The sequence below is a fragment of the Pan troglodytes genome, chromosome 4, assembly GCF_028858775.2.
Source record: "Pan troglodytes isolate AG18354 chromosome 4, NHGRI_mPanTro3-v2.0_pri, whole genome shotgun sequence".
NCBI lineage: Eukaryota > Metazoa > Chordata > Mammalia > Primates > Hominidae > Pan > Pan troglodytes.
Window position 1 is genome coordinate 120,105,330 of NC_072402.2, and position 22,734 is coordinate 120,128,063.

The 22,734-nt window shown below is 40.3% G+C and overlaps 1 protein-coding gene and 1 pseudogene across 16 annotated transcripts in view; both read left to right on the forward strand.

The window, feature by feature from the left end:
- SNCAIP (synuclein alpha interacting protein) overlaps window positions 1–22,734 on the forward strand; it is a 154,950-nt gene that overhangs the window by 45,765 nt on the left and 86,451 nt on the right. The gene's annotated exons all lie outside the window — the stretch shown is intronic.
- Window positions 16,108–21,805, forward strand: LOC134810099 (uncharacterized; annotated as a pseudogene).

Consider the following 22,734-nt stretch of genomic DNA (forward strand, 5'->3'; position numbering starts at 1 on the left):
TGCTGAGATCACAGGCATGAGCCACCGCGCTCAGCCAATGTTACCTTTTTAAAAAGGCCTTTCCTGACCCACCGTATTTAAAAGGACCCACCCTTCTCCCATTCCTCCTGACAAGCCTTCTTTTTTTTTTTTCTTTATTGTACCTTTCTCGTCCTGAAAGGATTTTTTGTACTTATTTACTTGTTCATGGTCTGATTAATCCATTGGAACTGTGCTGTTCTGTAGGATAGCCACTAGCCACATGTGGCTAATTAAATTAAAATGATGAAATAAAGACTAAAATTCAGTCCCTCGATTGTAGTAGCCACATTTCAAATGCTCAGTAGCCACATGTGGCTACTTGCTACCACATTGGACAGCACAGATACAGAACATTTCCATAAGCCAGAAAGTTCTGCTGGACAATGCCGTATTAAAATATGAGTTCCCTGAGGGCAGACAGCCTGTTTGGTTCATTCACTGCTGAATGTCCAGAAGCTATGTCTGATCTGTGGTGCTCAGTAAATAAGAGTGGAATGAATGAATGAGTGAATGAATGAACAAGAGCCTTATATTTTTCAGGAAGAATTGCCCTCATCACTTTAATATTCATCTTTAAACCTTCCATACCCCTAAACAGAGTTAATTTTCAGGATCAAAGAAAGAAAAATTTGTTTCTTTTTTTTTGTGTGTGTGTGTGTATGTGTATATATATATATATATAATACTTTAAGTTCTAGGGTACATGTGCACAACGTGCAGGTTTGTTACATATGTATACATGTGCCATGTTGGTGTGCTGCACCCATTAACTCGTCATTTATATTAGGTGTATCTCCTAATGCTATCCCTCCCCCCTCCCCCCACCCCACAATAGGCCCTGTAAGGGGACACTTGGAATATTTAATCATTGTAATGGGATGCCTTCTAATGCCCTTGAATTTGCCATTGTTCACCTTGTGTACTTAGAGCCTCACTCTGGGGACTCCATCATTCAAATAAAATTCTTATCTGACTTCCGGGAGAAAGGCACATTTTTCCTGGTCTCCTTTTAGCATGATAAGCCCTTTTCCTCCCTCTGCATCCACTGTGTATGCACAAGATTTTTGCTAACACTCACTAAAGCTTACAGTTACCAAAGTTAGAAATATGGCATGCTTATGACTATGGGTTGTTATTGGTGCTATTTTCCTGAATTTACCTTGTGAAAAACCACAGTTTTTAAAAGTGTCTTGACAGTGTCTGAACTTGCAGCACCCTATATCATACCGGATTGGCAAGGTCTGCTGCTGTGTAAGGATTGTAGCTGAGTGTTGATTAAAAGCAGCACTTTCCCTCTCGCTTGCTTCAGAGCTAATACCCTTATAAATTGTTGCTATGAACTTTTGAACTCAGAGAAACTTCTGAATATATGTAATAAGAAGTAAAGTAATCCAGGGCTGAGAATTTGTGTCTTCCCTGAAACAAATCATATAGATTAAAAAATAAGTTTGATTCTTAGCTTTTTAATGGTTTCTTAAATCTAATGTTTTAAATTATAATCTGGAGCCTTTAAATATACTTTATATAAGGTTTTCAAAGAACAATTCTTCATATACAATTGTTTACATAAGAAATTTCATAAAGTAGATTTGAAAATCACCTTCAAATAAGAATTCTGTCAGAAATAATATGTCATTTTTATTTTAAGACAGATAAATCACTTAAGCCCAGAATAATATACTAAATCATGTTCTGAAGTGTAGATTCTAGAAATGTATTAGATTAAAACAATGAAAATAATGTCATAGTATTTACATTTTTGAGTAAGTTTTATATCTAATGTCTTATTTTCCTGAGTAAAAACATGAGATTTTTATTTTTATTTATTTATTTATTTATTTACTTATTTATTTTGAGACAGAGTCTTGCTCTGTCGCTCAGGCTGGAGTTCAGTGGTGCGATACCAGCTCACTGCAACCTCTGCCTCCTGGGTTCAAATGATTCTTGTGCCTCAGCCTTCTGAGTAGCTGGGACTATGGGCACGTGCCACCACACCTGGCAAATTTTTTGTATTTTTAGTAGAGACAGCATTTCACCATGTTGCCCAGGCTGGTCTCGAACTCCTGAGCTCACACAATCTGCCCACCTCGGCCTCCCAAAGTGCTAGGATTACAGGCGTGAGCCACCACACCTGGCCACAACATGAAATTTTGAATAAAGCAAATATAATTTTCAGATTCACTATGCCTCACTCCAGAAAGCGTATGAATTAGTGAACAGTTTTATTTAATAAGACATTATGAGAGAAATATAATAGCTATTAATGGAAAGTTGTATTAATTTTATTTTTATTGGAAAAGGTAAAGCATAATATGTCTTGAAAAGCCAAATGATAGGCAGCTCATGAATCTAGGCTTAAAGATAAAAATCTTGTTCTCTAACATGTATTGCTAGCCACAAATAATAATGCCTTCAGCTTCTCCAGAGAGAATCTCATGCTGCAAGGATTCCTGTATATGAAACATGCAATACCAAAGAACCTGCTTAAGAACCTCTTTATGCAGTCAGAGTTGATTATCAGCACTTGTGGTAGGGCTCTTTCATGCAGAAAAACCTTGTTCCAGGGAGCACCTGAAACCACTTTTCCAGCATTCTTTTTTGGATTTTGTTAACATTTTGATGTCAGAATTGCTTTTGGCTCATTGTCTCTAAGTATTCCTAAACGTTTCGGAACATGGCCAGCCTTTCTGCTCTAAAGATTATCCCACAACAAGCAAATATGTAAGAATGTTTGCAAGTGCTTCAGATGTCTATAGTGGCACCAACGGAATAGAATCCCTGATGTCATGTTGGAGCTGGGGATCTTCTGTCTTCCTGACTGGCTCCTCAGCCTGCCCCAGAAACTACATTTCAGTTTCTTTCTTGTGGACACTGGTGATGAATAGGGTTGTATTAGCAACTGAACTGAAAACCAATGGTTCTGACCAACTCCAGCCCCACATAACCTCATCAGCTTAAGATGGAATGATTTTAGGCTTAGAGTTCAATGTGAATCATAATCTTTTCTTCACCAGTTCTTGCTCTTTAATTAATGAATGTTACTTAACCTATGTCTCCATTTTTCTGTCTCTAAAATGGGTGCAATTGTACCAACTGTGCAGAATTGTAAGGTTTAAATGTTAGGCATGTGAAAACCACCTGGCACAGGGTAGTTGCTCAAAAAGTAGTACTGTCTGTTTAGCATCATGAAATTCAGTAGCTGGAAATCTACTTGTAGAAGAGGAGAACTCTGGGTTTTTTGGATCATATTCACTTAGCACCTAAATTTTATTTTGTAATTTCTCCATGAAATGTCTCTAAGTATACTCCATAAGAAAAAGTATAATTATATATACCAGAGGTCCTCATTATCTGAATAATCAGGAGATGAGGGGAAAAACACACTAAAAAGTTAAGCCACAATAAACTAGAACCATGTTTCATGGTAAATAGTGAAAAAAAAAAAATCACCTAATTGAAACTTGGCTTGAAAAACTAAATGAATTATGAAAATAAGGCTATTAATACCTATATTCTATAAAATTTGTTAGTTTTTAAAAATGAATTGGCAATCAGTTCTTTCAGCAAAATTTTACATTCATATTACATTACATCCTTTATTTTGTGTTTGAATTTACAGTACATAATCAAAGATAGTCATTTTTGGAAAAAAAAAAAGTCTTTGGGCTTTATCAGCTTACCCAAAGACCTGTCTTTATCATTTGATAGTCAGATCATACTCTTATGAAGTATCTGTTGCACCTCCATCTTTGCTGACATCTTTCTGAAGTTATTTACTGCTCCAAATTTTCTAGTGGCCTGGTGTGTGTTTCACTTATTCAGCATCACTTTCTCTGACCTCATGAATCCTGCATCTCTCACAAGCTTTGCAATTTCACTTCTAACCTACTTGCATTGTGTTTGTGTTGCATCACAGGAAGGTTTAAAACCTCCCACAACCAGCAAGGTTCCAAACATGTTGATTTAATGAATACAAAGAGATGATACTTGTAAGCAGGGATGTTTGAAGGAGTTTTTTTTAAAAAAACAGCCAATTCATGAATATTTTCATGTCATGATGATTTTATATCCCTATGCAACCTTGAAACCGTGGGAGGCTGGAGAATCAGGCCTTGCTGTGTGTCATCCTCTGATGAAGAGCTCCATCGATGCCTTAAAGGTCCCAACATGATCATTTCTAGCATGTTTGCTCACGCCATCCCCCAGATTTTCCAGAACAGCCTTTCCATCCACATTTTTTGATCCTCTGCTGTCACATCATCAGTTCCTAATGACAAACTAGACATAGAAAAAAGCGGGAAAATCTTTCATACCATTTATCAGTACAATCAACTTTTAGCTATCTATAAAATTGGCCAGTAATGATTATGAAAGAATGATCCATTTTCTACTCCTAGGGGATAGATTCAGTTTGGGGACAAGAAAACAGAAAGAAATATATGTGAGTGTTTTAAATTCCAGCTGTGGAATCCTAATTTCCTAATCATCACTGATTTGCCTGCATGAAATAATTTTGCTTATCTAATTAACTGAAATAGTGGAGTCCTTCTGTAATGAGAATAGTAATTAAAACAATAACAACTAACCCTCTGTTGAGCACTTACTTTGTTCCAGTCACTATTCTAAGGATTTTGCCTGTATTATCTTATTTAACCTTCACAATACCCTCAGATAAAAGTGTGCCTATTTTATAGACAAGGACAGTGAGTCCCCACCTCTTAAAATCCTATGAGCAATAGGTGATGGACTAGAAATTTCATAAGACTGTGAGATGAATATGGATACTGTTGCCTTTGAGGTACAAAGAAATAGAAAGATTATCAGTATGGCTCACCATAGAGGAAACATTGGAGATTGAGGAATCTGAGTGTTTTCTGACCCCAGGAATGGAGCAAATTGAAAGAATAACAGTGGAGAACCACATTTTTCCTCTGTTAAACCAGAGCTATCTAGAGGAACTCTGCAGTATTGACGTGAAGAGAATTGTAGTGGATAAGAACAAGGAAAATTCAAGGCTTATCAGTAGAAATGGAATGTTTGAAGTCGGAGAACTCATAGGAATGCTAGTACCAAGTACAGAATCAGATTAGCTGGAGAAGGGAGCTGGAGAATGTCTACACTTCACTAGATAATGAGAGTGGAGTGAGCCAAGAACTCAGTTGGAGTTTGACGGAATGAAGCAGAGGGTCCAACTGAGGCTGAACTGAGCGTGAACTACATTCAGCGGCCTTGGCAGTGCCCTCCTTGATAAGATAATGATAACAAACATATGCAAATGAATTAAACAGTACAGCAACATGTGGTCCAGCTAGCCTCACCTTGGACTCTGAAAAGTTCCATAGGGGCTTAAGTCCCAGACAAACAATATAGCCAAGAGGGAAAGAACCTAAAGAACCTATGCTTAAAACATTAGATTGAGTTTCCAGGTCAGGTATCATAGATTCTATTTTTTTTTTTTTTTTTTTTTTTGAGATGGAGTTTCGCTGTTGGTGCCCAGGCTGGAGTGCAATGGTACAATTTCAACTCACTGCAACTTCCACCTCCCAGGATCAAGCGATTCTCTTGCCTCAGTCTCCCAAGTAGCTGTTTTTACAGGCATGCGCCACCATGCCTGGCTAATGTCGTATTTTTGGTAGAGATGGGATTTCTCCATGTTGGTCAGGCTGGTCTCCAACTCCCAACCTCAGGTGATCTGCCTGCCTCGGTCTCCCAAAGTGCTGAGATTACAGGCATGAGCCACTGCACTGGGCCTGCTTCTATTTTTCTCACTGACTTGGTTGCATTCAGTGCCAGTAATTCCAGTGGTCACATATCCATGTTGTCTTTCTTGCCTGTTCTACCAGTTGGCATTGCTCCCTGGAAGGGACTTGGTCTACAACTGGCAGAACTCCTTCTCCTAAGGCCTTGTGTAAGGTCACTGGGATAGACCATGGCCCTGATGGTTGATATTGCCTCCCCTTGCCATACCTTACCTGGGAAAGTGAGGCCCAGGAGAAGGGAAAGTGGGTGTAGAATAGATGTAAACACAAGTGTGTTTAATTTGAGGATCCAACATGATTTAAGAATTGAGGATAAAGTAGGAAAACTAAGTATCCATTTTCCACAGCACCTAGAACAGTGCTAGACACTGGTAAGGAGTTTAAAAAAAAAACCCTCTTGGTTGGTTTAATAGTTTGGAAATGGGAAATTTTTTAAACACACTACATTTAATGCATCTGAAAAAATAAGCATTTATTGTCAACTATTTATTTATTTATTTATTTATTTTTAGAGACAGGGTCTTGCTTTGTCACCCAGGCTGGAGTGCAGTTGTGCAATCGTAGTTCACTGCAGTCTCAAACTCCTGGGTTCAAGCAATCCTCCTGCCTCAGCCTCCTAAGTAGCTGAGACTGCAGGTGCCCTCCACCACACCAGGCTAATTAAAAAAAGAATATTATGTGTGTGAAGATGAGGTCTTCCTGTGTTTCCCAGACTGTCCATGAACTCCTGGCCTCAAGTGATCCTCACCTCAGCTTCCCAAAGTGCTAGGATTGTCAGAGGCGTTTGAACCAGAGCAACTCCATCTTGAATAGGGGCTGAGTTAAATGAGGCTGAGACCTGCTGGGCTCATGAAGTTACCCTATATAGTCTAAAAAGGGGATGCATGAATAATTCACCCTTTGTTTAGCATATAATCGAGAAATAACCATAAAAATGGGCAACCAGCAGCCCTTAGGGCTGCGCTGTCTGTGGAGTAGCCATTCTTTTTATTCCTTTACTTTCTTAATAAACTTGCTTTCACTTTATGGACTCACCCTGAATTCTTTCTTTTGCAAGATGCAAGAACCCTCTCTTGGGGTCTGGATCAGGACTCCTTTCCCATTAACAGGATTGTAGGTGTGAGCCACTGTGCCCAGCCAATTTTCAACATTTTATTGTTCAGCTATTTGACATAGATGGAAGACTTTAACTGGATATTCAAAAATTATATTCAAGACATATGTGTTATTTGTACCACCACATCCTTTGCCTGCTTATAATGAAAATAAAACAATGTTTATGAATGTCATGCTAATGAAGTCATTTGCACTAAGTGCTTTGATACAAAGGTGCAGTCAACAGCCAATTTGAGGCCAAGTTGCTTTCATGTAAAAAATTTTTTTTCATTAATTTCATTTTCTTTATTACTTTTTTTTATATTTCAATAAATTTTAAAAGTGTGGTAGACAGAACAATGCAGGAGACTTGTCTTCTCCCCACCTATGCCATTAGAAAACTGTGTGACCATAGGCAACTCACTGGGCCCTTCTAGATCTCTTTTTTCCACATTTGTAGACCTATACAATTGTGAGAGATAGTCCTAAATTTTTAAAATATACTGCTCAGTGCCTTTTTCCAGTAAAAGAAAACGTAGAAAAGAATAACTGTTAAAAAGAGACATATATAAAACATTTGGGTAAGACTAGAGTTTGAACATAAAATGAATCTCAAAAGAATCTGCCATCTGTATTGGTGATCTCTCTTCCCCTTGGCTTCCTGCCTACTTTGTTGCCCCCATGCCCCGACCCCTATTTAATCCCATTTAGCTTATTTACTCCTGTGAAATGTCCATCTTCTTTTTACTTTCCCTAATTCCCTGTCTGGACTCTTTGGAACCATGAACCTTATTAATCGTGACCAATTTTATGATATATGCTTTTCCCCAAAATGCCATATGTCTTATGTTTATTTTTAAATAATTAGGCCATGATTTGTTTGGGGATAAGACTTTTTCTATAGTACCAGTGCAAAAAATGTGGGATACCGTCTACGGCTAAGCCAAACTTGGCTTCTTATAGAAAGATCCCTCTGGCCAGGCGTGGTGGCTCACAGCTGTAATCCCACCACTGTGGGAGGCCAAGGCAGGTGGATCATTTGAAGTCAGGAGTTTGAGACTAACCTGGCCAACATGGTGAAACCCCATCTGTGCTAAAATTACAAAAATTAGCTGGGCGTGGTGACGCATGCCTGTAATCCCAGCTACTTGGGAGGCTGAGGCAGGAGAATCGCTTGAGCCTGTGAGGCAGAGATTGCAGTGAGCCAAGATTGCGCCACTGCACTCTAGTCTGGGCGGCAGAGTAAGACCCTGTCTCCGTAAAAAAAGAAAAAGAAAGATCCCTGTTTGGTCTCATGGTTTTATTCATTAATACTTTTCCATTCATTCAAAATATTCTTGTGTGTCTATGCCAAACTCTGTGCTGAGCACTGTGGGTTATGGTGAACAAGCCAAAGGATCTCATCAGGCGGGATGCAGATGCATGGACAGATAATAATAGGAAGTCATGGTAAGTATGTCGAGCGTCATTTGCTGGGGAATTTTTCACGGAGGAAGAGGCAGGTAGACAACCTAGACTTGAAGTCAGGTGTAAACTTAAAAGCTTCCTTAGGAGTTACTTCCTAAGTAACCCCTAAGCTGAGTTTTTGAAAAATAAGTTTAAAGGGCAAGCAAGTGAATTAGTCAGGGTCAAGTCAACATAAACAGAAACCATTCTAAATATTTTATACAGAGGAAAATTATAATAGAGAATTCGTTACTCCAATGCTGAAAGAGCTGAGCCACCAAACTAAGCAAGATAAGGCAATCTTGATACTAGCAAAAGCAGGGAAGCCACCAGCTCCCCTAGAGCTTAAAGGACAAAGGGAAAATGTCTATTACCACCCACAAGTTAGGGCCACTAGCAAAGCTGGAATGATGTTCAGCTGCTGAACAGTTACAGGAGCTGATGACATAGAAGACATTGCCTGTGGCAGGGTGAGTATGTATGTGTATGTGAGAAAGAGAGACAGAGAAAGACTAAGTCCCTTCTCCAAGCCCTCCAGTCTTCTGATTGAGTCTGCCATTGGCCAGATTTACCTGGAAGCCAGTCAGTTGGCAAAGGAGCTTAGGAAATATCATTTCCTGAGAGAATATATCTGAGAGTAAATAGGCAAATGTTCACACCATTCATTGGCAAGTGAAAGCCAAAGGTTGGGTGTTGGATGGCTTGGTGTGGTCATGAGAGAAGGAGGACATATACAGAGGTATCAGCATAAGCCAAAGCACCAGGACAAGAAACAGCATGAGATATGCACAGAATCTCAGTCTGTGTCATAAAGTTTCCAGTATGAGTCAGAGATTGATAGGAGCTGAATGTAGGCAGGCACCCAACATGAGAGGCTTCGTGTGACTTAACGGAGTTGCGGCCATCTTCCCTGTAGGCAGTGGGAAAATTCTGAAAGGTTTTCAACAGGGAAGTGGCAAGCCCATATTTGTATTTTAGGTCACTTTAACAGTTGTGTAGACTCCTAGAATGATTTTTTAGAAGCAAAAATCTAATTTATTTGCCTTTGTCTTGTCCTTCTCAAATTCATTCAAGCAAAAAACAATGAGAAACAGCAGTAAGAAAATGGTAGGAAGGATGGAAAACATAAAAATTTAATTGACAGGATGATTGGATGTACAGGTGAGGGAGAGGGAGGATCCAGGGATGGTACCCAAGTCTGTCACCTCAGCTGAGGATGATGGTATTGTCAAGTAAGGTTAAGTTTGAGTTGGGAGCCTAAGGGACATCAAGCAGAGATATCCAGGAGCAGATGGAATCTGTACACATAGGTATTAGTGGGTGAGTAAGAAGAGAAGTGGACCAAGACTTGACCATAGGGAGCAACAAATGTAAAGCCTTAAAAGAAAAAGAGAGTATCAGACAGGTCCAGGTGTGACTGGATTTAGTAATAGAAGATAATCTTGTTCTAGATCATTTTCAGAGGAAAAAGTAGTAGAAACTAAATTGTGCTGGGTTAGGAACTAAAAGGAAGACAAGAAAGTAGCAATGGTAAATGTAGATGTGTCTTTTGAGAGTTTGGATAAGACGAGAGAAAAGACGGGATGAAATCCAAAGTTGGGATGGGTTTCATTTGCAGGGTTGGTGAGACTTGAGGATGTATGTGGTCAGGTTCCAAAAACCAGAGATGAGTTTCTTTAGAGGATAGAGTAGAGATAGAGACTAAGGGGCTCAGGGCTGGAGTCAGGCCTGGAGACACTTGGGGGAATTTCCCACAACTGTTTGCCAAGGAACTGCACTTATGCTGCAAAGACAGTGCATTCAGAATTCCAGTCTTGGCAAAGAACCCAGGTAGCACTTTCCCGTTTCAAGCAGAAAGCGCCTGTATTACTGTGTGTGTGATTTTAGGAGATAAATAGTAGCAAAAACTAGCAGTTGTATAGCACTCTGCATCCTTCATACTAGGCTCAGAGTTTCATTTGAATCCCATGATTGTCTTGTAGCTGTGTGTGCATAAATTATATATATATACACACAAACACACATATATAAATATAAGTGTATACATACACACATAGGTCTATATATATTTTATGGTCTCTGAGAAACTCATTAGGAACCTGAGACACACAGCAAATAGGACTTGCCAAACCTTTCATAATTCATACATGATTTAACCCAAGTCTTCTGACTTTGGAGTCGTAGGGCCATCTTTAATAGACTTTGCCATTGCAATTAACAGACTTTGTCATTCTGATAGATTGGCCTACAGAGTGGCAAGTATATAGGCACTGTCCCCTTCACTTTACTTCCTGGTTCCCTCGGCCTTTCAGCCTCAGATAGTCTGGGGGCTCCTCCTTTGGATACCCTAGTGTTCCAGGTAGTAAATGGTTTCGCTGAGTACCATAGAGTCAGTTTTCCTATGATGGCAGCTCCTCCCCTCCCAGCCTCCTATATTCTGGGGCTCTTCCTTTCCACACACAAGAAAAGGTGCCTCCCAAGCCCTTGTACTTGCCGAACCTTTCGTCATGGCCTCATTTTCAAATTCGGTCATCCTTCTCTGCTACCAGATTTCCAGTTTTTGAACCTCGTATATCCAGAAATCACACATTTCTCCCCATTTCTACTCAAGCCCATGCCACACAAACCTGGTGGGACTCCTGACTCTGTCATGTACCAGCTGGAACTAACTGAGCAAGCGACTCAGCCTTAGTGAACCTAATGATACCTTGCAGAGTTATTATAAGGATTTCAGGAGATAACTTATTTGAAGGATCCAGCTTAGCGCCAGGCTTAATAAATCTTAGCTCCTTTCTCCCATCAGAGTGGCCTGGAGCTCTTATCCACATTTCTCAGCAGTTAGCACAGTAATATAATTAGCAACATTAGTATATCTAAAAGGCAATTACCATTTAATTGCTCTGGCCCCAGCCAGCCTGAAGTTTCTCTCCATTCACTTTTAATTTGGGGTTAGGGGTTTTTAGTCCTACCCTGGCTGGTCACAAAATCACTGCCTCAGAGAGAATTGAAAATTGCTGTAGGCAGCCATTGATTACACAGTAAGAGATTTGGTAATTCCTTCCATTTTGTCCTATATAAAAATGCACATATCAGTTTGCTCCTGGCCAGCGAACTAATCAGTTTCAAGCGGCATTTTTCTGAGTCAGTGAAGGATCGTCTTTGGTCAGACCAGCTCTGATCTCAAGAAGGCAAGCACTCCCACAGATGCTCCACACTGATCTTCATTAAAATAAATTGGTGCCCTTGTATAGGTTCAGACTCAGAATCAAGTTTCAGCCATCCTTTCTTAGAAGACATTTATTTATATTACATACTCAATTTAAAGGAGCAAATGCCCTTCTCTCAGCCTGCGAAGTTTGTTTATCTTAGAGCTACTGTGAGAATATAATGCCCAAATGAAGGCAGTTTGTTTTATTTCTCCTCCTCTGACCCAAAGTCGCATAAAGTAACAGCAGTCTCTAATCAAGAGGAACCCAATGTACTTTGAGATTTCCAATCAAAATCTTTAATATTCGAATGGCACATGTGCATTTGAGGAAACCTAGATTGCCTTAGGCCACACGGAAAGCATTTACATCTGAACCGCTTTACATAGGATTGCAAGTTAAAGCAAATTCTAAATAACTTTTAGCAGTTTGAGATTTGGAAAACAGCCTGGCCCATATAAATTCTCCCTTAATTCTTTTTCTGTTAAATCTTATGCCAAAGTAAATGGAAGCTGTAGAGAACCTTTGAACTCAGTTCTCAAAGGACCTCGGTGAAATTGAATTGGCAGAGCCAATGTTGGGTTTTCAAAGGAAGATTTTTTTTTGTTCCCCCTTGAAGTGTCCACATCACAGTCACCTTCCTTGGTGAAGGATGCAGTCTTGCTTTCTGGACCTTCTTGGCTCTGGACCATGTATGTGCCTCTGAGAAATGGGCTTTCTGCTGTAAGGAGCTCCTCAATGGGACTCTTCAGGACCCTTGGGGTTGGCATCCAGGCTTCTTAGCTCCTTTGCTTCACAGTTCAGTCAGCTGCACTTTTCCTTTTCTCTTTCCAAAAGAGCTTTTGAATGCAAGAGCCCTGGGGTTCAACGCCACCTCTTCCTGCCACTTAGAGCAAGTGATTTCACTTTTCCAAGCTTCACTTTCCTTTTCTGTGAACTGGAGATTAAAAATAGAATGGTATATTTCAAAATAGCTAGAAGAGAAAAATTGTAATGTTCCCAACACTAAGAAAAACTAAATGTTTGAGTTGATGGATATCCCAGTTACCCCAATTTGATCATTACACATTGTACACAGGTATCAAAATGTTACGTTTCCAAAATATATACATCTATTATATATCAACAAAAAATTCTGTATTCTCAAAAAAAATAGCATGGCCCACATGGATCCCACACGTCTCTGAACATTTTGCTCTTGTACTCATAGCCATGCAGTTTATTACATTGGATTATTCTTTGTATTGATATTAATTTATTGATATTAATTAATTATTAAAATATAAATATATTTTATATTTCTTATACATGTATGTATGTAATACAATGTAACATATGTGACACGTATTGTACTTTAGTGTGTTCTTACTGACAAATCATATGCCTCTGGAAGGATGGGACAATTGCACCCTGTGTACCATCCTTAGAATCCAGGCCATGCTGAGCACACAACTGCTTCTTAATAAACAGCTAATTAAGTGCAGTCTTATGAAGGTACCTCTTTATCCTTCTGTTTCATAGTTATCAACAGAAAGTATTATTCATCAGTCAAGCAAATATTCACAAAAATTAACTTTGTTCCCCTCATATTTTAATGTGTGCTGTTTCTCTAGTCTAGATATAACCCTGAAGGAAAAAATGGCACATATTTTTTGTCCTTTTTATCCTAATGTAAAGGAACATATGACATGTTTGCTAATTGTTTGCAAAGTTTCATGTAAGCTTTTTTTGGTTTTGCAAAATATGTTTTTCTAATTAGTCCTCCTATCATGCATGTAGAAAGTCAGTATTATTTGCTATAAATTGTTACTATTTGTGGAAATTTGAGAAATAGCATCACTTAGACAATTTCTCAATTTATCATGCCAAAACTGAATCTCAAACTCAAGTGGGCTATATCCTGCCTGCTGTTTAGAGTTTTTCTTAAACTGCTCTACAGAGTTACTTCAGGCTTGGGGCTGGGCCTGGTGGCTCATGCCTATAATCTTTGTGCCTTGGGAGGCTGAGGCAGGAGGATCACTTGAGACCAGGAGTTTGAGACCAGCCCGGGCAACATAGTGAGACACTGTCTCTACAAAAAAAAATTAAAAATTGGCTGAACATGCTCCTGTAGTCCCAGTGACTTGGGAGGCTGAAGTGGGAGGATCACTTGAGCCCAGGAGTTCAAGGTTGCAGTCAACTCTGATCAGATTTCTGTTATCCAACCTAGGTAACAGAGCAAGACCCTATCTCAAAAAAAAAAAAAAAAAAAAAAATTATTTCAGGTGGTCATTGTGCCTTTACTTACACACTGCCAGTATAGGGGCTGACTACTGCTGAAAACAGCCTTTTTCCATTTCAAGCAAGTCATCTTGAGCTGATGTACAGAATGCTTGGAGGTCTTTATGAGGTACAGAGGTGTAAACAACCATATTTATTACTGTCTCTGAAAGAGAAGGGAGAAGACAAATTGCCATTCAAAAACCTGCATGATTTGTATATTATAAACTCAAAGAAACTCTTCTACATGTGTTATATGTTGGGTGTACCAATTATAAATCATTAGAGGGAGACTGAGAAAAGTCAACAGAAATCTGCAATCTGACATGTGTGGAAAGGCAGTGACTGAGAACTGGTGGTTTTGGAATCAGTCCTACCTGGCTTTGATTCCTGTCATCATTATTAGCTTTGAGCAATCTGCTTTACTCTCTGGACTTCTATTTCCTCATCTGTGAAGTGAGAGTGATATTAAAGATTAAATCAGATTAAAATTGTAAAGAAAAACACCAACACACTGTCTGGCTCAAGTTGGTGTTAAATAAATAATACCCAGCATTATTATTAGGTTATTTTATTATTAGAACCACAGGGGTTTCTATTTGACTGATAATGGATGTTTCTTTTTTTGTTTTTTTAATGGATTGAAGCTATTTTATTTTATTTTATTTTTTATTGATCATTCCTGGGTGTTTCTCGCGGAGGGGGATTTGGCAGGGTCATAGGACAATAGTGGAGGGAAGGTCAGCAGATAAACAAGTGAACAAAGGTCTCTGGTTTTCCTAGGCAGAGGACCCTGCGGCCTTCCACAGTGTTTGTGTCCCTGGGTACTTGAGATTAGGGAGTGGTGATGACTCTTAACGAGCATGCTGCCTTCAAGCATCTGTTTAACAAAGCACATCTTGCACCGCCCTTAATCCATTTAACCCTGAGTGGACACAGCACATGTTTCAGAGAGCACAGGGTTGGGGGTAAGGTCACAGATCAACAGGATAAGAATTTTTCTTAGTACAGAACAAAATGAAAAGTCTCCCATGTCTACCTCTTTCTACACAGACACGGCAACCATCCGATTTCTCAATCTTTTCCCCACCTTTCCCCCCTTTCTATTCCACAAAACTGCCATTGTCATCATGGCCCGTTCTCAATGAGCTGTTGGGTACACCTCCCAGACGGGTGGTGGCCAGGCAGAGGGGCTCCTCACTTCCCAGTAGGGGCGGCCGGGCAGAGGCGCCCCTCACCTCCCGGGCAGGGCGGCTGGCCGGGCGGGGGGCTGACCCCCCCACCTCCCTCCCGGACGGGGCGGCTGGCCGGGTGGGGGGCTGACCCCCCCCACCTCCCTCCCGGATGGGGCGGCTGGCCGGGCGGGGGGCTGACCCCCCCACCTCCCTCCCAGACGGGGCGGCTGGCCTGGTGGGGGCTGACCCCCACCTCCCTCCCGGACGGGGTGGCTGCCGGGCAGAGACGCTTCTCACTTCCCAGATGGGGTGGCTGCCGGGTGGAGGGGCTCCTCACTTCTCAGACTGGGCGGCTGCCGGGCAGAGGGGCTCCTCACTTCTCAGATGGGGCAGTTGCCAGGTGGAGAGTCTCCTCACTTCTCAGACGGGGCAGCCAGGCAGAGACGCTCCTCACCTCCCAGACGGGGTCACGGCCGGGTAGAGGCGCTCCTCACATCCCAGACGGGGCGGCGGGGCAGAGGCGCTCCCCACATCTCAGATGATGGGCAGCCGGGCAGAGACGCTCCTCACTTCCTAGATGGGATGGCGGCCAGGAAGAGGCGCTCCTCACTTCCTAGATGGGATGGCGGCCGGGCAGAGACGCCCCTCACTTTCCAGACTGGGCAGCCAGGCAGAGGGGCTCCTCACATCCCAGACGATGAGCGGCCAGGCAGAGACGCTCCTCACTTCCTAGACGGGGTGGCGGCCGGGCAGAGGCTGCAATCTCGGCACTTTGGGAGGCCAAGGCAGGCGGCTGGGAGGTGGAGGTTGTAGTGAGCTGAGATCACGCCACTGCATTCCAGCCTGGGCACCATTGAGTACTGAGTGAACCAGACTCCGTCTGCAATCCCGGCACCTCGGGAGGCCGAGGCTGGCGGATCACTCGCGGTTAGGAGCTGGAGACCAGCCTGGCCAACACAGCGAAACCCCGTCTCCACCAAAAAAATACAAAAACCAGTCAGGCGTGGCGGCACACGCCTGCAATCGCAGGCACTCGGCAGGCTGAGGCAGGAGAATCAGGCAGGGAGGTTGCAGTGAGCCGAGATGGCAGCAGTACAGTGCAGCTTCGGCTCGGCATCAGAGGGAGACCGTGGAAAGAGAGGGAGAGGGAGACCGTGGGGAGAGGGAGAGGGACAGGGAGAGGGAGCAGATGTTTCTTAAAGAAGAAAAATGTGTGAGGACTCTGAGTTGACTATCTTAGTAGCCAATTAGGGGAAAGGGGGTTAATAGAAACTGTCAGCCCCCAGTTGCCACCTCCCCGCAGTAGGGTTGTGCGGCCCAGCTTTCCCATCTGCTTCCACAGCCATAAACCTCTTATCTAACATGCAGCACTAGGAGTTTTTCATACCCTTCCTGAAAGGGCTGATCAATACCAAATACTGATCATACCTTTATGTAAATAAAACATCGGCTAATTTCTTATTCTAATCTGTAGTTTTTTGGTCAGGCCAATGTTGTGTTTCTAAAAGAGCTCTCCTCCGAAAAAGCTATGATTTGCAACATTTGCCAGTTTCCATGGTGTAAATACTCCCAGCATGGCCAATTGTAAGCTCTTAACACAAAGTCACTGAACACAGAGTTTGGAAGAGATGTGCACGGCTGTTCAAGTTGTTGCCACTCCATTACACCACTGGGCCGGGCTAAAGCTTATGCTTTGATAGTATAGGACAGGATGATTGACAACAGCAAAACCTACAAGCAAATGCAGTAGAGGGAAAATAGTTTGTCCTAGAGTGGATCACTATAATATACTTGGATTCATCCAGAAAGCAAGTTCATGCCAGATTACTCGAGCAATGTATCTCAATGCCATCTTTCTCTTCTTGTTCTGTACTCTCCAGTCATACTTAGAAGAGAAATATTTCCCTAGCCTCTTGTGCTGTAGGAAGGAAAGTCTCCCTAATCACTTCTCAATTGTTTGAATGTTTCCTTCACCAATAGTTTAGATATTTGCTCGTGGACATAATCCCCATGTTTATAAAGATGTCTTCTTTTTCTCCCTCCTCTTTCCCTTCCCCCTCTCCCTCCCTTCTTCCTTCCTTCTTTATAACCATCCTTACTTCCTTCAGAAGTATTTTCCACCATCTTTTGTATTTCTAACGTCCCTACAAGATCATCAGAACAGGCAATAGTACTTCTGCTTTGCAAAATTGTAGAGAAACTAGAAAACCATTCTACTTGTATAAATCTCTGTCATGTTATTGCTCTCATTTTTAATTTGTCATTTTGTTATTTTTGAAATCTTCATTGTTATTGAGACATCCCGTACTTTAACTTTCTTCCATGAGTGGAGTGGTGTACTTTCAACCTCTGGCTTTTCTTTTGTGTCATAAATTTAATTTTATTCTCTCCGTCACAGTTTTTGAAAACTGTATTATACTGTATATAGGAAATTGTATTACAGTACTGTAAATACATTTCTGAGAACTTTTAATTAAGTGATGATACCTAGGACTTTCTCATCATAATCAAGTCCCTGGAGATGACAAAACAGAATCCTTTTGGGAAGCAGTTCTGTTTTCAGCATCTCATCACTGGAGCAAGCAGAATTCTGTTACAGACTCTGAACTGTTAGGGTGATATCAGTTGATGATTTTGTCAACATAGTGGATTTATTTAAAAATCCAGGTTGTCTCACTAAAGACCTCTTAAAAGTTTTCCAAAAGCCTAGTGACAAACAGAAGAGAAAAAGACATTTGAGATAACAATTCGGCATTTACCATGAAGCCCTCTGCAGATGTGCTTGAGATCATCACTTGTACCATCCTAATCTTCATGAGCATCGTGGGAAACACATGTTTGTTTTATTCTACAAGAAGATGTATCACTGGGCATTTACAGACATCCTTTCTTCTAATTTTCAATCTTATTTTTGTCCACCTTATTAAAAACTTGGTGGTGAATGTTATGAAAATTGTTTACTCTTCTGGTATCATGTTGGATTCAGCTGGCTGCAAAGTTCTGTGCTTTACATCAGCCCTGACAACTTCACTGGCCATCTGCTTCATGTTACACTTTGCATTGCTTTACCACTGGAAGCTTTACCAAATTGCCCACCCCTTGGGTGAGAATCCAAGCCTGGACCAACAGAAGCATTCCTTGAAGGTGGTTTCTGTACTTTGGGTGGCTGGTGTGGTGGTATATATCTCAGTTTAAATTCGTACCAGAAAACCAGAATTCTCGAATGCAGGAAATGATACAGATCCCTTGTCTACTAACAGGATGTACATGGATTGCCCAGTTGTCTTTGGAAACAAGCAGGTAGAGTTTTTCTATGGGAAAATTTTTTTGGTTCTGATTGATATTCTTTCTTTAGCTATTTTAGTCTTTGTCTGTTTCTGGATGTCTTTCTGCCTTTCAGAGAGAAAGAAGATGACATATGGTGACATCTGGATTGGAGATGATGATTCAGAAATTGAAATCCTTAGAGGGGCCAAGTTCAGTATTTTATTAATGTTGCTGATCACTCCACTTTGGATTTCTCACTTTATCTTAGTCTGTTTCTTGAAAGACTTGGCAGCATGCAGCTTTATTCCAGCTGTTCTTACAGCCATCTCTTCAAGCTTCTCTGCTCTCAGTCCTTTCTTGCTTATGTTGGTTAATTACAAAATGAAGTTGGTGACCTTCTGTGGTGCCAAAGAGGAAAAACCCACACCACAGCCTACAAATGTTATTCTTTCTCCATATGCTTAATGGCAAAGAATTCAAGTTTAATTATTGGAAAACAGACCCTGTCATTGGAGAGTATAGCTAGAGTTTTCATAGCGCTCATCAACAGTTTCCGAAAGGGTCTCTAGAAAACTGACAACTCTTCAAAAATAGACTTCAGAGGAAACTGTGCAAGAAAATATGTGAACATTAAGCTATTATATGTTAAAAAATAGTCATCACAACATTTGTTATTTAAGACAATACTGAGAGTTCTAATGTAAAAATTATAAAGCAACTCAACAGTTTTCAGTCTGGAAATGAACTCAAATAATATATTATTTACTCTGTGCAAGATATTGTGTTTAAAAAACAACATATTGATGAAACTGAAGATAATACTTCCTAGCTGAATTTTAAAGGTACACATAAATAATCTTATGTTGTTTTTGAAATGCTTCCCCACATATTAGAAGTATATTAGGTAGGTGTGCAGTGTTCAGTTTTTGCACTTTTAATAATAGTACCTCATCTATGGTGGAAGCAGATTTTGTTCATCATCTCTACCCTAAGTGTCTTTAGTAAATTAGGGCCAAATGAAAGCATTGGATTAAAGAATTAGTACTTGCTAAGTCATACTCTATGTGTATGTACAGATGTGCAAATATTTGGTTGTTCAGACATTTAACTCACTATCCTTGCTTAATCATCTAAATATATATTAAACTATACTCTTTTCTTCAGAAAAAAGGACATTATTTTATAGGGAATTTATCTCCTTTCAGTTATCAAATTGGTACATTTACAAATTGGAAGAATTTATAAAACCTTCATAATAATTTGATCTCTGGATTTGGATTCAATAAAAATAAGCACATTATAATTCTAATTAAAAATATATGGCTGGGTTTTTCTTTTTCTCAGTTAGCTGGGTTAGCTCTTTGGACTGCTTCCGATACAGTGAGAAATTATTTTCAGTGTCTTCACATACATTTATGTAAGCATTGATTTTTAAGCAAATTCTTAGTAGATTTTTGCTTTTTTTTTTCATTTTTCTTCCGTGTTAATAGACCTGGGATTTATTATACTGTCATTCTAGTGAATAGATATCCCCAAATTGAGACCTGGTTCTAAAAAGGCTGCATTGAAAATTATAAAACTGGACCTCATTAACAGAAGACACTAAGAACATCTTTGTAGCCATGAAGTGCTATAGAGAAAGGAAATTTTAAAGTAGCCAAGGCCCAAATTGTGTAAAGTTGTATGTGCCAATGTCTATCTCTTGTATAGCACAACAAATTTAAAAAAATAATAAAAATAAAAAGACCTAAGACCCTCTGAGACTGCTGGGTGGTCTTCATGGGAAATGCTTAGTTGAGTCCACTGAGGCAGCTTAATCAAAAGGGCACTAGGCATGAATCCTGTATAATGAAGTTAACATCTGGATAGATGTGGCATGTGGGGAAGAGGTCACCATCTTTTAATTAAGTGCAGATGTAGCCAAAGCTGAGGATAGCCATTAGCTTAGCTTAGGTAGTGGTTCTAAAATGTGATTCTGGGACCAGCAGAATCAGCATCACGTGGGAACTTATGACAAATGCAAATTATTGGGCACCGCCTTGACCTACTGAATCAGCAAGTCTGGGATTTGGACCCAGCAGTCTGTTTTAATAAGCCATCTGAGTGACTCTCGTGCACTCTAAAGCTTGAGAATAACTCATCTAGGATTGCTCCAAAGTTTAATCCTCATGAACAATCAGAATGAAGCCAAGATAACTGACTGAAGATGTAGTCTTCAGTGATCCCATGCATGCTGCTGTTGTGTCTGCTTCTCTCTAAAATGGCAATCAGGGTTGTGATCTGTGTTCCATACATACTCAATAATAATTTCCAAACATATCCACTGTAGAAATTGAGTAATCTTTGCAAAATCAAAAATAAAGCATAACCATTTCAGGTGTGCCAAAAATTTGGAAGTTAGATTTGGATAGTTTCTTGTACATAACTGAGTAAGGGCTCCAGTTCCCAGATTATTTCATAGTTCCCTTCCAGAAGCCAGTGCAAGACATGGTTGGTTGGCTTAAGCCCATGCTCAACTTCCCAGTGCTTGAAATGTTTTCTTTTTCTTTCCAGATATTTTCTTCTTATTTGGACCTCATTAGGTCATAGTTTTGCCCTTGTGGAATTGATAAGTTTTCATTTACAACAGGGAACAAATCATATGTTCACTGAATGAACAATATTCCAGTTCTCTTTAAAAATTAGTTTGATTTTAACTGTCTTGCTCCCTCAACCTCCAATTTCACTCAAGTTCCTAGTGGGATTATGATGACAGATGAAAGAGAATAGGGAAATTCAACAGAGATGGTCATGGCAGCACTCTGAAAAGGTGTAAAATTGGTGAGGACTGTCCTGAGGACCTGGTTTAGTTTCACGGGTGTTTGTCAATGCCATCTCAGACTACACAACATCTTTTCAGCTGGGAGGCCGTCTATTCCTCCTTCACAATGCAGGATTCTGATCTTCTTCTCTCAGAGGACTTCTATTTGAACAATTTCTTGCTGAGGTGGGTGTGATTTCACAAAGCAGCCCATTCCATTAAAGCCCATTTGAAATACCATACTTACAAAGTCTTTACTGAGACTGACATCCCTGATATGTCCTCCAAGATTTACCCTTGAAGTTAAATCCTCCTTTTACTTGCGGGATCTTTAGATTCTTAGAGAGGAAAGCTTTTTCCTCTTCACCAAGTTAGAAATTTCCTTAGCTGTATTGCATAAGACAGTTTCTCAACCACTGGTTTTCTTGGCTTCCTTTCTCTGTCTTGGTATATTCCAGATAACCTGTGGCTTTTTAAAGAAGTGACACTCAGAACTGAATACAATATGTTTTTTCTCTGTGTATGTGTATACATTTGTGTTTGCATGTATTTTTTTCTATTATACATTCTTTTATCTTCTCCTGCACAGCTCCTGTGAGCATGAATTCTTTCCTTCTTCCAAAAAGAATTTTAAATGTTCAACTCATTTTAAATCACACACACAAGAGAGGGGTGGGAGGGAGACAGAGAGAGAGAGAGAGAGAGAGAAAGAAAGAAAGAAAGAAAGAGATCAGATTTTTTTTTTTTATACTTTAAGTTTTAGGGTACATGTGCACATTGTGCAGGTTAGTTACATATGTATACATGTGCCATGCTGGTGCGCTGCACCTACTAACTCGTCATCTAGCATTATGTATATCTCCCAATGCTATCCCTCCCCCCTCCCCCCACCCCACCACAGTCCCCAGAGTGTGATATTCCCCTTCCTGTGTCCATGTGATCTCATTGTTCAATTCCCACCTATGAGTGAGAATATGCAGTGTTTGGTTTTTTGTTCTTGCGATACTTTACTGAGAATGATGATTTCCAATTTCATCCATGTCCCTACAAAGGACATGAACTCATCCTTTTTTATGGCTGCATAGTATTCCATGGTGTATATGTGCCACATTTTCTTAATCCAGTCTACCATTGTTGGACATTTGGGTTGGTTCCAAGTCTTTGCTATTGTGAATCATGCCGCAATAAACATACGTGTGCATGTGTCTTTATAGCAGCATGATTTATAGTCCTTTGGGTATATACCCAGTAATGGGATGGCTGGGTCAAATGGTATTTCTAGTTCTAGATCCCTGAGGAATCGCCACACTGACTTCCACAATGGTTGAACTAGTTTACAGTCCCACCAACAGTGTAAAAGTGTTCCTATTTCTCCACATCCTCTCCAGCACCTGTTGTTTCCTGACTTTTTAATGATTGCCATTCTAACTGGTGTGAGATGGTATCTTATTGTGGTTTTGATTTGCATTTCTCTGATGGCCAGTGATGATGAGCATTTTTTCATGTGTTTTTTGGCTGCATAAATGTCTTCTTTTGAGAAGTGTGTGTTCATGTCCTTCGCCCACTTTTTGATGGGGTTGTTTGTTTTTTTCTTCTAAATTTGTTAGAGTTCATTGTAGATTCTGGATATTAGCCCTTTGTCAGATGAGTAGGTTGTGAAAATTTTCTCCCATTTTGTAGGTTGCCTGTTCACTCTGATGGTGGTT